The 14,738-nt window shown below is 36.1% G+C and overlaps 1 protein-coding gene across 2 annotated transcripts in view; it reads right to left on the bottom strand.

The window, feature by feature from the left end:
• The window catches only part of BABAM2 (BRISC and BRCA1 A complex member 2), a 182,298-nt gene that overhangs the window by 50,764 nt on the left and 116,796 nt on the right, over positions 1-14,738 (bottom strand). The gene's annotated exons all lie outside the window — the stretch shown is intronic.

Here is a 14,738-nt window from a genome sequence, read left to right as displayed (position 1 = left end):
GGGGGGGGGGGGGGGGGGATGATGAAGAGGGGAGGTGAAGGCATATTGTTATTGGAGGTATATTGATGCTTTCAATTATCTAATGGAAAAATATAGAGAAGATGGAGGCAGAGCCTTCTCGGAAGCGCACAGTGATGGGATGAAAGGCAATACAGACGTGTTGCAACAAAGGAAGTTCTGGTTAGCTATTAGGAAAAACGTTTTCGCAATGAAAGCAATAAAATACTGGAAGACAGGCCCAGAGGGGCTGGGGAATCTCCATCCTCGGAGGTGCTCAAAGCCCAGCAGAACAACTGCCATGAGCACGCTGATCTAAGCTGGTCTGCTCTGAGGAGGGGTTTGGCCAGATAACCTCCAGAGATTCTCTCCAGTCTACATTGTTTTGTTATTATATTCCCTGATTCTATGATTTTATTAATTCCCAGAAGGAAATCATACAAACAAAGTTATTAACTTTGTCCATGCACAGACTGGAAATCTGAATGGTAAGAATCCACAGAAATATGACAGCTTCAGAGATGTATTTAGGCACCTTAATCAACTGCCTTTATCGCAGGATGGAAGACAAACATGCCTGCTATTGCTGAGGATAATGGTTTTGTTGGTGTGGAAGGATCTAGCAGTTTTTATTTAAATCAGGTTGTCTAAGGCAACAACCAGCTGAAGTCCACGGTACTTTTTTTAGCAGTACTGACCTAAATCTTTCTTGGTCTTTTACCAATCAAAAGGGATATAAATTTGCATTACACACTTTTCACTAAACATCCAGAACCTTGTTGGGTACAATTAAAAAGCTTCAAAAGCTAAGTTACTTTGTGGCCTCCTGTTTATATGCTGTTTCCATGAAAGACTAAAATGGCTAGAAAGAAGGTTCTTCTCTGAAAAATAAGCCTCTTATTCTCCAAAGGGACCTGCCCTTGTATTTTTCTCAGTACTTGATAAGATATCACTTTGGTAGGTATAAAGGTCTACAGTTGTACATCCCTTTGAAGGAACAGAGCCTACATAAATCAAAAAAACCCAAATTCATAATGAGGTATATGGAAATCTGCTACTCAGGCAAAACAGTCTGGGTTCAGCAGACTGTTCACCACATGGAACAGTTCTGCAGGTCTGGATTTTGCATATGCAATGATGAAAAAAAAAAAGCCTTGAGTACACTACAGCTACATAAAAAAAACAAACAAACTTTTCCAGCAGAAGTAAGACTTGAACAGTATCTTTTTTTTTTTTTTTAAACAGAATTCCATTTCCTTGCTGCCACCCCCTTACTAAAATTACTCAAATGGGAATGTAATTTTGCTACTTGTGGATGTTAAAAACAGTGAAGCATGACTATTAGAATATTACTAAGTTGGAACATTTCTGAAACAGTAGTTTGCTCTTAAGAAATTTGAAGTATACTAGGTCCATCAGTCTTTAATGGTAGAGAATAAAAGATTTGTCCCTCCTGGTATGTTACAAGTGGGTTGTGAATCTTACTTTAAGACCCTAGCTTTCAGTTTATGAAACTCCTAAATGCTTATGTAAATATATCCCTAAAAGCCTCCAATCTCACACACAGAGCAAATGCTACTGTCTGTTTTGCATCCCGCCTTGCCTCATTTGCAACCAAGTCCAAGCATCAAGATACCACTGGAGATGCTCAGATGACTACAACAGGAATTACAAGCTCCTCTCTCGGTTACAATAGCAGGCATTAAATTAGGAGCAACGTCTAACAGAGTTCACATGCAAAAAAGCTTCCACTATCACCAGCTATCATCAGCTTCCAATACATCTTCCAGACTGAATTATTATGATTTGTGAATAAGGGCTTCCGATTTTACCTGTATCTGTCTTTTGACAGCAATCAATCCATAAGAACTTGTTGACATAAATGGGAGTTCAACCCTTCTCAAATGAAAACCAGGCTGCTACAAGGTGTGGTTTCTGAGAAAGAGGTCCCTCCACAGAAAGAAGGCTGGAATTTCTAGTATAATTATCCTCTGAAAACAGAATAAAGCTGTACAATATGTAATTTATGTTCCGTAGAAATAATTATGGGCAGGGAAAATTAAGAGTGGACAGGCATCTTTGTTCCCTCTACTGGCTCAGAGAATCTGCTTATTAAATATTTTAATAAAATACTGCATTTGCACAGGACCTTGCCTCTGACCATCTCAAAACTTTCTATAAACATTCAGCAATTAAAGTTCATCTGCCTTATGAAAGTGATATTTATCTTTTATTTTTAAACATGTAAGGAAGCTATTGCTCAGTGTTTTATTTGACTGTGCTGTACTATGCCTCTGTCATGCCAAAGGAACATACCTGCAGTACCTCACAACCATGAGACAGGGCAAGAGACTATAATTCCTCTGACCCTGTAATAAACCTTCAGCTGAAGAAAAATGTGACTTACTCAACGTAATATAAGAAGCACTTGTAAAAGGTGCACGGAAATATGTAAAATGGAGAAAATTAGACAAGGGAATTTCAGCATGCAGCTCAGTATCTAATGTTGCTTTTTGATGTCCCTCAAAGCCCAGTCCAAAAGAAAAGATGTAGAAAAAGAAAAATGCCAGAACAAGTCTTTTATAGTCAAGGAAATTCTATCTGTCAAGAGATTCCACCAGTGCAAGCTGAAGATTCCTGCATGCCAGACCTGCTTTCCAGATAGCCAGCCTCCTGAAGAATAGATCTTACTTCTGTGATTAAGTTTTCCTTCTTGGTATCACTGTTATTCACTCCTCATAAATAAAACACATTTTTATACCCAGGAATAAGAACAACTATAACATCACACTAACAAGTCTGGTGACATTCATTTTATCAAGACGACAAAACCAACCAATCAAACACCCATCAAGAAATATGATGGGGAAGCTATTTTATTTTTAAACACAGACAAATTAATTAATATTGCTACCCTACATCTGCCAGAGTAATTCCAGTTTCAGCACAACCAACTGAATTGTGTTTGATTTTTACACAGTTTTTTTTTCCAGTAACTTGCTACTCTTTAAAGGTTAAAATTCCATGATAAATTATAGAAAGCCACTACCAAAATAATTCACAAAGCAACAGTCCTAGTGAATTTCATTAAGACTGTTACCAGATGAAGATAAATACATGGTAGATCTACCTATCTATGAGATAAGATTGCATGAACATGCTGGAACACAGAGACAAAGATCTGTTGGAATCAGCATTTTGTTTACTTGCTGTTACTCTAAACCTACTCAGCTCTGCAAACCAATTTCATATGCCTCATTTTAAGATGGACCAGAGACTCCTTTGCAGCAAGTTCCTGCCTTCCTGGGTTTCCAGAGCCAGACACAATGCAGTTCTGATCCACAATCTGTGAATTAAAACTGGATTTTGTGAAGGATTCAGTACTGAATTCAACAAGAGCAGCAGTCAGCCTGTATTAATAGCAGTTTTGTTCTGTGGCACACTGAAATACAAGTGTAGAGAGCGTAGCTGGAGTGTGTTTACATTTCTGCTGTTGACTGGTGCATTCCAAGTGACTTGCTCTGTCTGTCTTTCAATGGATCTATTTATTCATGCCTGCATACAAAATGCAAAATTCCTTCCCATTTCTTAATAGCTTATAATTACATCAAAATGTCTTTCTCAAGAAATGATCCTTTAAAAAAACCTAACATAGCATTAATTCACAGGTTTACAGAAGTGACTGGGTTTGTTCTTACTTATGTGTAAAAAATCACTTATTTCCCCTTCTTTAAAAACAACACTTCACTAGATAAGAAGGGTGCTTCTAAGTCCCAAGCTCAGAAGACTGGATGGTTTGGCAAGGCACAGTTTCAGACCTAAAGAAAATGCTCCTACTCCCATCCCTACCCTAATTGCTTCCATACACGTCTCCCTATGTCTTGGGTCTGCCTAGGTCCCCTGAATTCCTTGCATTCACCCCACCTCCTCCCTGCAACTCATTTTGCTTCCACCCTTCTCCAAGCAGAAAAAAGCACATTTCTCGAGATTGCTGGGAAACTTTTGAGCTAAGTCTGAAAAATTAGGATTATTTCAGACTACCTCCTAAATCTTGCAGGGTCCCACAAAAATAAAAATAACACAGTTCACAAAGTTACGTGCTAACACACATTATGGTACTACAGTTAAGCTCCCGTACACACGTAATACTGTCTTTATATTTTGCTCTCTCACTCTATTTTGTCTTTATGTGGTACCATTCCCCATCTCCAAAACTGCACAAGCTTTCTTCTGAAAGAAGTATCACAAAGAAATGAACATCTAAGGAAAAGTTTCAGGCTCTTAAAAGGAGGTACCTTGCACAATGGCAGTTAATTTTGCTCCTAGGAAGGAAGGAGTGAAAAAGTGTATTTGGGAAGGAGGTCCAGCACTGGAAGAAGAATCATTCTTATCCCTGAACACAGTGTGAACATAGCACTAAAGAGCTTTATACCAAAAGATAGCAGTACATCATACCAATTGCACTCAACAACGTTCCTAATCCAATGTATTCTTTCTGCAAAACTCACATAGAATAGGGAAACGGCAATTTCTATGATTGTGAACAATACAGTTGAAGGTTTGTCCAGCTTTGAAAATGTAAATAAAAATCTTTCCTCTGCATGGAAAGAGTTTATACCAGTTTAAAACAACTAAAAGCTTTTCTCTCAGCGGGGCCAATGTTAAAACATGTTCAAATCTATGTACTAGTGACAGAAAGTAGACTCCAGACTTTATAGACTATAGCCTTTGCTTTTACCAGGATACACCCTTCTTAACTCTCTAAATTTTCACCTGCCTTATTTTGAAACCGAAGCACGTTGCAGATCTACACAAGCATTTAAAGGGTTTATTACTCATGATGGCTATAAGCAAGAGTAGCCTGAAGCATGTGGAAAGAAATTCCCTTCTTTTTGCTCTTTTTTCCTCTTTTGAGACTCATGTTATGGGCTTTGATCTCCTTCCCTGTTCTCCTTCTCCTTTGTTGCTGAAGTAAATGGTTGACTTTTTTTTTTTTTCTTTTGCAGTTTCATCACTTTAGTACATTACACCATTTGGCACAAGAGACACAAGGAACCACATCAAATAAAAGCACGTGACCACAAAAGCTGCCTTACAAACCATGATCCCAGATTTGCTGTCAGTTTACCATTTTTCAGACTGGCTCAACCATAACCAAATCCTCCCTATCACACAAACAACACGGTGCTTGGCAGAAGCCTTGGGATATTGCTTCAATCAGCAATACAGAGCTTAACAGAGCATGCAATACAGAGCATTACTCTTGTTACAGAAAAATTGGTCAGTCTAGGTTTGTGATAGAGTTTTCTTCCCCTTCTAGTAATATTCCATTTAAAGCAAACATGATTAACATATTGCCTGTCCACTCAAATCTACAAGGTAAAGTGCCCAAAAAAAGTTTCCACTTTTTACTTATTTCTGCTTCAACATTGGTAAAATGGAAATGTACATTTTCAGCTATTAAATATAATCTGAGGTATCTACATTGTTGAGTGTACAGAAAAAAAAAATACAGTCACAAATAGACCTAGAGGGAAAACTATGCCCAGTCTACTTATTTGGAAGAAGAATTCTGGTCAAACTCAGACTAAAAATCTGGCCATTAGAGCTCAAAGGGAAATACCATCTTTTTTTCCTTGATCTACTAGAGGTTCAGAGTAAATACCTCTGAGCTCCTCCTGACTAGTGACTGGAAAAAAATATGAGATAATCACTGTAAAAAGCAAACACTAAAGCCAAAATGTATTTTAGTTTCACAAACTGTGCAGAAAACTGCAAGTCAGACTTGCTGAAATTTATTTGCAGCTCTTCTGCTGACTTCATATGTTCTAGCAAATTATTACAACCAGTCTGCTTCTCTGCTTGCCCACCTATAATGTCCAGAAGCTTATACTGAAGTACACTGAAGTTTAACAACATTCATAGAATAGTATAAAAGCTGGGGGGATGAAGTCAACTGTAAGTGCTAATGAATATTGCTTTGTTTGGGTTATTCCAACTTCTGTATTCTGATGCAGGTAAAATTATCAAAAAAAGCACAGTTTTCTATAATGTATTTCCAATTTTAGACAAAGTAGCTATACCAAAGAAAGATTTACATTAACTGAAGAGATTCTGGGTTCTAGCAGACTTTGACCTAACAGACTTACACACAAACTATAGCTTGGGCAATCCAGTATTGAAAGATTTATGGGGACAGGATTCTGTCCCCAGGATTTTAGTCCTCCTTGAGGAAGAAAAATCCAAGAAGCTTGAGATAAATAGATAGATAACCCTATAATTAAATTATAAATACATTTCTTTTCTTCCATTCCCTGGCCAGACTCAGAGCTAGAAGGAGAAAGAACAGATACTCTTGCAGTATAAAGCTTTTTTTACTGCTGCTTGACAGTATAAAAGTCTGAAAATGCTAGTATTTCCTCTGTATTGGATAAATTAGGACTGAAGGGATATTTTCTTTGCTTAATAGGTCTTTATATGCAGAAAGATTCTGCATAAAAGAGACTGAGAGTTTTCCAACCTGGTCTGCCAGTGATAGAAAAGGAAGCTTTCCACTGCCCTCAGACCTTGCATTCTCTGAAGAAACAAAACCATTAGAGGGTAACATTTATTACCAAGCACTTCATGTTACACAGTGGTAGCATGCGGTACACAAGCACTCTGCCTACAACAGTCATCACAATGCTTTCTTGTCTGGATAAGGGGACCCACTTTTAAAAACCAATCTGTAGCTTACAACAGACAGCCTGGGCAGGCAGGCAGCCCAGCAGAATCTGGGACCTCCATCATACCTCAAGGTACATACTTCAGGAAAAGTCCAAGCAAGTGCAACAGAAATTATCAGCAAGGCTGCCATGTGTGCAGAGGTTTAAAATACAGGTTAGCTTAACTGGTGTCAACAATATCACTATAAAACATTGCACAGTACAGAAGTTTTGGTCATTTATTCATTCTGACAATATAAAACCAAAGTAAAAAGTATAAGAGCAATATATTTCAAACATTCAAAGTATTAAAAAATCCCTTATGCTTAAAATACAGAACTATTTTTCATAATACAGTACAAACAGGTTCAAAAAGAGAACATGAGAAGTTCCACATGCTATAAAGAGCATGATTCTCTAAGGCTCAAAAATTCTGACAGATGTTGCTTTTGAGTTGCAACTTAACACCTTCATGTTCTCTTCAGTTCTTCTGCAAAAACACTCCAATAGCAACATGTATGGCAAATGTAATATGCTCAGTCATTTGGGGCAAATAATAATGTGAATCCATAACAAAACACGTAAGAACTGAATTTAGAGACACTTTTTATGATTTCAAAAATGTAGTTTGGGTTGTGTCCCTCCCATATGTATTAGTTACTAATATTAATTATCCATCAGCACAGTATTATTTAAGGAAGACAGTTAGAAGAAGACCTGAAGAAGTTGCTAGATGCCTCACAGTTTAAACAGGAGGGCATGGCTCCTGTCCCAAAGAACTTTTGCAGTCCAGTATTTCACACTATACAACACAGTGAGGAACTGAACAACAGGGGAGGAAGAGAATGGGTTGCAGCAAGGACAATTAAGGCTTAAACATTTACAATGAAGAAATATATATTTCCAAAGTGTTTTGCTTATTTCTTAAAGGAATCTTGACGGCAAATTAATCTGAGTGAGAAGTGAAGGAAAGTAAAAAAAGTTTCACAGAAATTTAAATGCAATGAGGAAAGAACAAGCCAAAATAACCCCAAATGACCAGAAAAAGTTGTAGGAAAGAAACCTAGGCAAATGGAACAGCAGGAAACACTGAACAAAAAAGGTAGATAAGATAAGCAACATAAGCAGACAAGAAAAGAAAGAGAACACTGTGAAATCTTATTTTGTTTTTACTTCCAAAGAAGTTAAAAAAGCAGTAAGTCAAGATTAAAGAAATGGTTTAAGATGCTAGGAGAAAGACCATGTAGCCTAACCTACTGAGATTGTCTTCTGTATACTCAGGAAGAAGTGCAAGCATGAAAGAGGCTGGATACTTGTCACAACTGAGGCAGAACAAGATTTTGACTGAAAAAGAGAGTGAACAGTAACCTAATTGCAACACTTTTTCATCCTAAACTGATCTGAGATGCCAACACCAAACTGGGAGCTTGTTTAAAATTATGCATTATCCCCATTTCTCTTCCACATGGACTGTGAAGGATGAAAAGTTTAGTCTGCTATCTGAACATTTTATTTTCAACTTCCTGTTCTAATGGCATTACTTGTTTTGCTTACATATTTATAACAACCTTAACTATGAGGGTCTTACACATTTATAACCACCATTATAATCACCATTTATAACCATTATTTATGTTCGTAGGAACAAAACACACTTACCCAAATGCCTGTGGTAAAGATTCTAAAAGGGGCTGTAAAAACCATCTGAGCATGCTTATATATTTATAACCACCTTAACTAGTGAGAGTCTTCTAAGTAGCAAGTAAAGTAATACTGGGCATTGGCTCTTCTACTGCAAGGGAAAAATATATTGACTTGATGTGCTGTCTCAAAGAAACTAAAAATGTCTTACATGTAGCATGAAGATACAAGCTGGGAATTACAAACTTGTGCATAAACAAGAGAAAGAAGACTAGAGCGCTGGTATGCTGTGAGCAATAATATCCTCTGAAACAGCAGGACTCAATAAATTAGTGAAAGAATTGAGGATTTATTTATGGTGAAGATCACTGGAAATTCCTCTGCACTGAAGCCTGTGTGGTATGGTACACAGTGCTTGTCACCATTTAAGATACCGATCTGCTCTTTTATAATCCACTCTACTTTAGTGATGGAGATCCAAAACAATTTCATTGTACAGAATATTTATCACAAATCCATGTGAATCTTCTCTTATCATCTGTCCATGAAGTGGGTAACAAATAACTGTTCTAAGATGGTTTGTTATATTTACAAACATATGTCCTATATACCTATTATTTCTTATCAATCTTCCGACATTCATTCAATAACATCCAGTTTACTATATTATGACTGTTCACATGGCAGGTAATTTTCTAGCACTTGTACTAAGCCCAGCTAAGTAGCAGTGATTTTATCATGAAGCAGAAAAATGAGTCTCAAAAAACTGCACAACTCCGTTGCCTTCCTGCCTGCTGTTTTCACCTTTTCTTAAGAACAAGAGTCATTTTCTATAACTTGCAGCCTTTTATGTTTTATGATTGCACTTGCTTACATTGTTCCTTATTTTATTTATGTTCCTTAATCTACTAGTCAAATTATAGTAATTATCTTTTATTGTTAATCTTTTCCTGATATGGCTTAATGCCTAACACTTCCAGTGACATAGTCATTTTGAAGCATGCTATTTTTTGCCTCTGTGCTAAAATAGTGCTGTGGTGTAGACTTCTCCCACATAATCAATTTTTTTCCGTTCTCCTTAGGCCAGACAGTAATCCTCATTTGTGGATCTCTTCTATCTGGAGAAACATTTTATGTAAGAAACATCCTGTCCCCTGCATCATCAGCATCACATTTGATTATCTTACATGAAGGATGAGAAATGCAGAGTACTGAAAGGATAGAAAACTTGCAGAAAAATTTCAGAAATGAAATGAGAGCGACATGCTGGAAAACCTCTGGATATGAAGTTGAGCATTTGGGGCACTGATAAGAATGCCCGAGGGAGGCAGAAAGTTAGAGGAGAAAAATGTTTTTCTTTCATACATCTGGCTTCTGACACTGATTTCCATGTGTACGCAGCATGATTAAGGGGCATTCTTGCTCAGATCTTGAAATTGGCTTTATCTTATGTTCACAAACGATGTGGAATGCTACAAGTCTGGTCTGGTGCTCCCGCTAAATTCTCCAAGAGGCCTAGTGAGCTCAGGTTTTATGTAAGCCAAATACATTCACATGTGGACGCAAGGCAAGAAGAACATAAGCTTTTCGTGTAAACACAGCCACTGTGGTTTGACAAGCTAATAAGAACCATGTTAAACTTTTACTCATTTAACAAGATGATACGAATCTGCTCAGATGGTTTTTACAGCCCCTTTTAGAATCTCTACCACAGGCATTTGGGTAAGTGTGTTTTGTTCCTGCTAACATAAATAATTCAATATTCATTGTAATATATTCTCTTCAAAACAGAGAGAAGCAGAGCTATGCCTCACATCGCACAAAGGCAGCCCTTGGTAGGTGGGAAGACAGGGAATAATTCTCAGAAGAAAACATTGGCACTTTCAAACCCTGATTTACATCAGAGATAACAAAAGTTCCTTCTGTAACAACGCAGACACAGGTCTACTTTTAAAACAAAAAATGAAAGGCAGAAAATAAACCCACAGGTCTTCATTGTGCTAAAATCAAAGCAGAGACCCCAGAGATGCACAAGAAACTGGAAATTTAATAATTTGCAACTCAGAGCAGTGCTTAGTTGGTCAAAAAGGGAAAAGATGCATTCCCAGGATACTGTTTTCACTGATGCTTGGATTTTCTTCATGGAGCAGTTTCATTACAGCATGTGCTGCAAGACAAAGACTAAAGCAAAAATCCTTTTCGCAAAGATTCTATGGTTCTCTGATTCCCCTTGTCCCAGAAGAGATTATGAATGCGTATACTGCACATACAGACATCAGTCAGGCCTAAATCAAATGTACACACTTGCATCCCATAAATCTCCTTCACTGAAGGCCCTCTTTCCCTTAGGAACTGCAAATACTTACATGGTCACTGAAAGGCAAAAATTTATGTTGGTATACCTTATCACTTTTTAAGGCTTTCATTAATACTATTTAATGTTTAAGGGCTTGAGTGCATCCGCAAGTTGAGTGCTTAGATAATGGAGTGGCCAAAATGGTATCTGCAAATAGATGTATTTACAAATAAATATCAAATGCTTTGATAAAATAGCCTTCTCAGCTGACGAGTGACATTTTCAGAAAGCTTGTCAGCTTTTAAATAATTTACATTCTGTCTTTTAATAAGACTGAAGATACTAGGATTCTACATCTAAAATTGCTTCCTGAATTTTCTTTTTGGAAATTATATTAAGGCTCTTGAGTTCTATAGAGATGTTAAAAAAAAAGAAAAAAAGAAAAGGAAAGAAAATGTTACACTGCCTCAAGCACTAATCAGAATTTTCAATAAGAATAATTAAAGAAGGGATTAAAATATGACATAGCATGAAACTTTCTTTCCTGCTCCCTCGCTCTTAAATTATTAGTAAACCATTTCTCTCTTTGCTTTCTTTCTCAACTAGTTCCTCCTTCTATCTCTTCAAAAATCAAAAGCACCAACTAAGTTTTGTATCTGGTACTAAATGCAGCACCTATGACAGTGTAAAATCAATACTGCTATGAATACACTCTAAAAGGTAAAATAAGTAACTGAATGAGGAACATTCTATGAACTCAAATTAAAATTCACAAGAGATGAGAACTACTTCCAAGAAACCTTTCTGTCAATGGTGGCTTATTTGCAAGCCAAAGATCTACCACTGGTCAACAGAGACTTGTTTACCATGATAAACTGTGTTCATGCTTTGTTTGCCCCAACCTTCTGACATGTAACTGTTGTTGTTATTATTATTATTATTATTATTATTATTATTATTATTATTATTTAGTTATATTGAGACTTCTAGATTATAGGTTGATAATCACTCTGTCTGATGAAGACTACAATGTCTTGCCAGTATCCGTATGTGTTTTTTTATAAAACTCTTCCATAAAGGAATACAGTTTTCTCCTTTTTTAAAAAAAACCTTCTGTATTGTATGCAATGATCTCCCAAAAATATCAGCTTTTAACTGACTTGACATTTAAATGAACTCTTAACAGAACTCTTTATTCATTCAATTCACTTAAACGATTTAGCAACTTTTCACTCATACAACATATGGGACAAATTTTTTTATTTATTAAATCATAAGTGGAATGGCTGCTAGCACTATCCTATGTGTGCCCATGATTAGGAAACTGTTATAAATATCTTGTACATCTAAATAACAGAATGTGCTTTTAATAATATAATTTAACCTATCAACAGGTTGCAGAAAAAAGAATTTATACCCAAAGTGTAAATATTATAATTTTTGACTGAGAATATTTTTATTCTAATTGCATTTAACTGTTTCTAGCAGCAATAAATATTAGTACGCTGTTGGAATCTTCTGTGTTATCCATGCCTATGTTTGCATATCCTGTACTTTTATTTCGTTCTTTAAAATTTGATTTCTTGAAAGTCTTTAAGAAAGAGGCTATGCTACCAAACAGTTTGATTTTCCTCACCACCTCTATCCCTGTTACTGAATGACACAACAACTGGCAACCTCCAACTTGCATGATGAACTTTTTGAAACCTGTGTTAATGCCATTTGATAAATCACTATAACTACAAAACAAGCTACAATAATATATTTATATTGTAGAAACTAAAATTGATTGTTTCCTCTTCAAGATCTTTTCTTCACATGTGCATGCTTATAGTTTATGATCTTCCACTTTAATATGAAGTCACTCCACTGCACTGGAAGCCACAAATTTGGTGGTTTAATCCAATTCTGACAAGTTTCTGGGGTAAATTAAGAGGAAACAGCCATGTCCATTCTTCCCCAGTCTTTGCAGACTAGGGAAATACAAAGAGGACTTACACTTTCAGAGTTTGTGCTAGAAAAAACCCAAAACAACACCGGACCTCTGCAAAGCACTTTCAAAATGAAAAATGCCTTACAAATGGCAACACCCCATACTTTAACTCAGAAGGCTACACCTCTTCATGATATAACTTCTAATTAATGTTTGCTATTTCCTTGGGATAATCTAGTGCAAATCTGACATTCTTCTTTAAGCCAGAAAAGAGACATGGCTAAGAGTGACAGAGAAGACATGGAGCATCAGAATATTATAAAAAAATAAAAGCATTGAAGTAGTACAGCATGTTTTGTTAAAATACCTTTCATGCTAAGGATGTGAAGATTTTTAACAATACATAATACAATTTATGTATAGTGCAGATATTGCTTCAAATCATACACAATCTGTGATACAATTTATGTCAGGGAATGAATAATATTACATGCTAATAAAAAGCAAAGTAGAACTCATGACGACTTCAGAAGTTGAGTATGACCAGAATTTCTAAAGGAGGTCCTCAGTATCTCTCAAGGTGAAGCTTACTATTGAGTCATTTCAGTCTATCTGATATTATTGTTTTCATCAGCTAATAACGTCACAGTGTCAACAAACTCCCTTGGATACTAGCTGCTAAGGCAGGTTTCTCATTTTCTTACTTTACTAAATTTAAAGACGACATTGCACACTGTCTACACTATCTATCTGTAATTGCAGAAGTTCACGATTTTGGATCTAGACAACTTTGCAAGCTTTTTTCATTGTGAAGCTTTGTCAGTCACAAAAGATATTTTTGAATTGACTAAAGAATGTAAAAAATGAAACCTTCAGTATTATTTAAATCTATAAATAGTATTTTAGAATTTTAGTTTACCTGAAAACCCTGGGGCAGGAATAGCTCATCTGGGGCTTCTACATGCTTAGGTTATTATTTTGTTGTGAAGACTGGAGTTCTCAGAAATCATATGCTCTTTGCTTTTTCTTCTATTTCCTGTCTTCAACATACAGGCCATCATTGGATGTTTTTAAGTGAATTATAATGAATGTGTTAGCTTATGAAGATTTTAGGTCTGCTGCAAAGTTGGAGTAAAGTAGAAAAAAACAAACTGACCCTACAAGAACAAACAAATACAGTTCTGAACTTAAATCTAAACTTTCCTGTATATAGCCCCTGTTCATTTGACTTCCAAATGCCTGGAGGCCTTGCCTTTAATAAATACTATTATAGTTAGTGTTTCTATAGCTATTGGTCAATTTTAATTTTTCTTAAAAATTGCAGGGGTTACACTGACACCAGAGAAATCTTACTCACCCCTCTCAGATTTTCCATCTTTCATTAACAGCTCACGGTGACAATGCAGTTCCAGGATACTATACACGCCCAATTTAACTTCAGATTAAGAATCAGACATAGGGTTTAAAAAAAGTAGCTGTTTTGTAATGCAAACAAGGGAATGATATATTTGATCTTCTTTTAGTTACATAAATTCTTAACTACCTTAGATTAAAATAAAAATGTGCTTAGAACCATAGGATTTGGATCTACTGTACCTAATATAAGGTTTTCATGCTGAAAAAGAAAGCAATAGCAAGATGGGGTCTTTAAAAATAATAATCTAATTCTGACTTCAGGATGGACAGCAAATCCAAGAATTGCTCTCATTTTTTCTTTTTCTTTAAATAGAGTGGACTGAACTTGGCATTTGTATATACTGGATACAATGTACTATAAGCAGATTTCATTATTATAACCTTCAACAGGTAAATCCTTGTCTGAATGTCTATTTGAATTTGGTGATAACATGAGGTATTGCCTTTAACCCATATAACCACCTGCATCTGTATGAACCTCATACACGTTTGTATACAAAATGCATAATAGTAAGTCAAATAACAGTTTTCTTTTTCCAAAAAACCCCAAAGAGTCACGATCTCAAAGTTTTAGTTCCCACATCAATAGTAATTTGGTCCTTCTCTGCACATGTGCTGTAACAACACGATGTTACCAATGTTAATGTCATACCAATATATGGACATGACCTACTAAAGATTGATTAGTTACTTCTTTATATTGTGTGAGATTTATGTGTGTAAACATCAGCTACAACATCCTAAGGATGTA

The sequence above is a fragment of the Athene cunicularia genome, assembly GCF_003259725.1.
Source record: "Athene cunicularia isolate RWA chromosome 3 unlocalized genomic scaffold, athCun1 chr3_part1, whole genome shotgun sequence".
Taxonomy (NCBI): Eukaryota; Metazoa; Chordata; class Aves; order Strigiformes; family Strigidae; genus Athene; species Athene cunicularia.
Note: the sequence above shows the minus strand (reverse complement) of the source record. Positions and strands in the feature narration are given on the sequence as shown.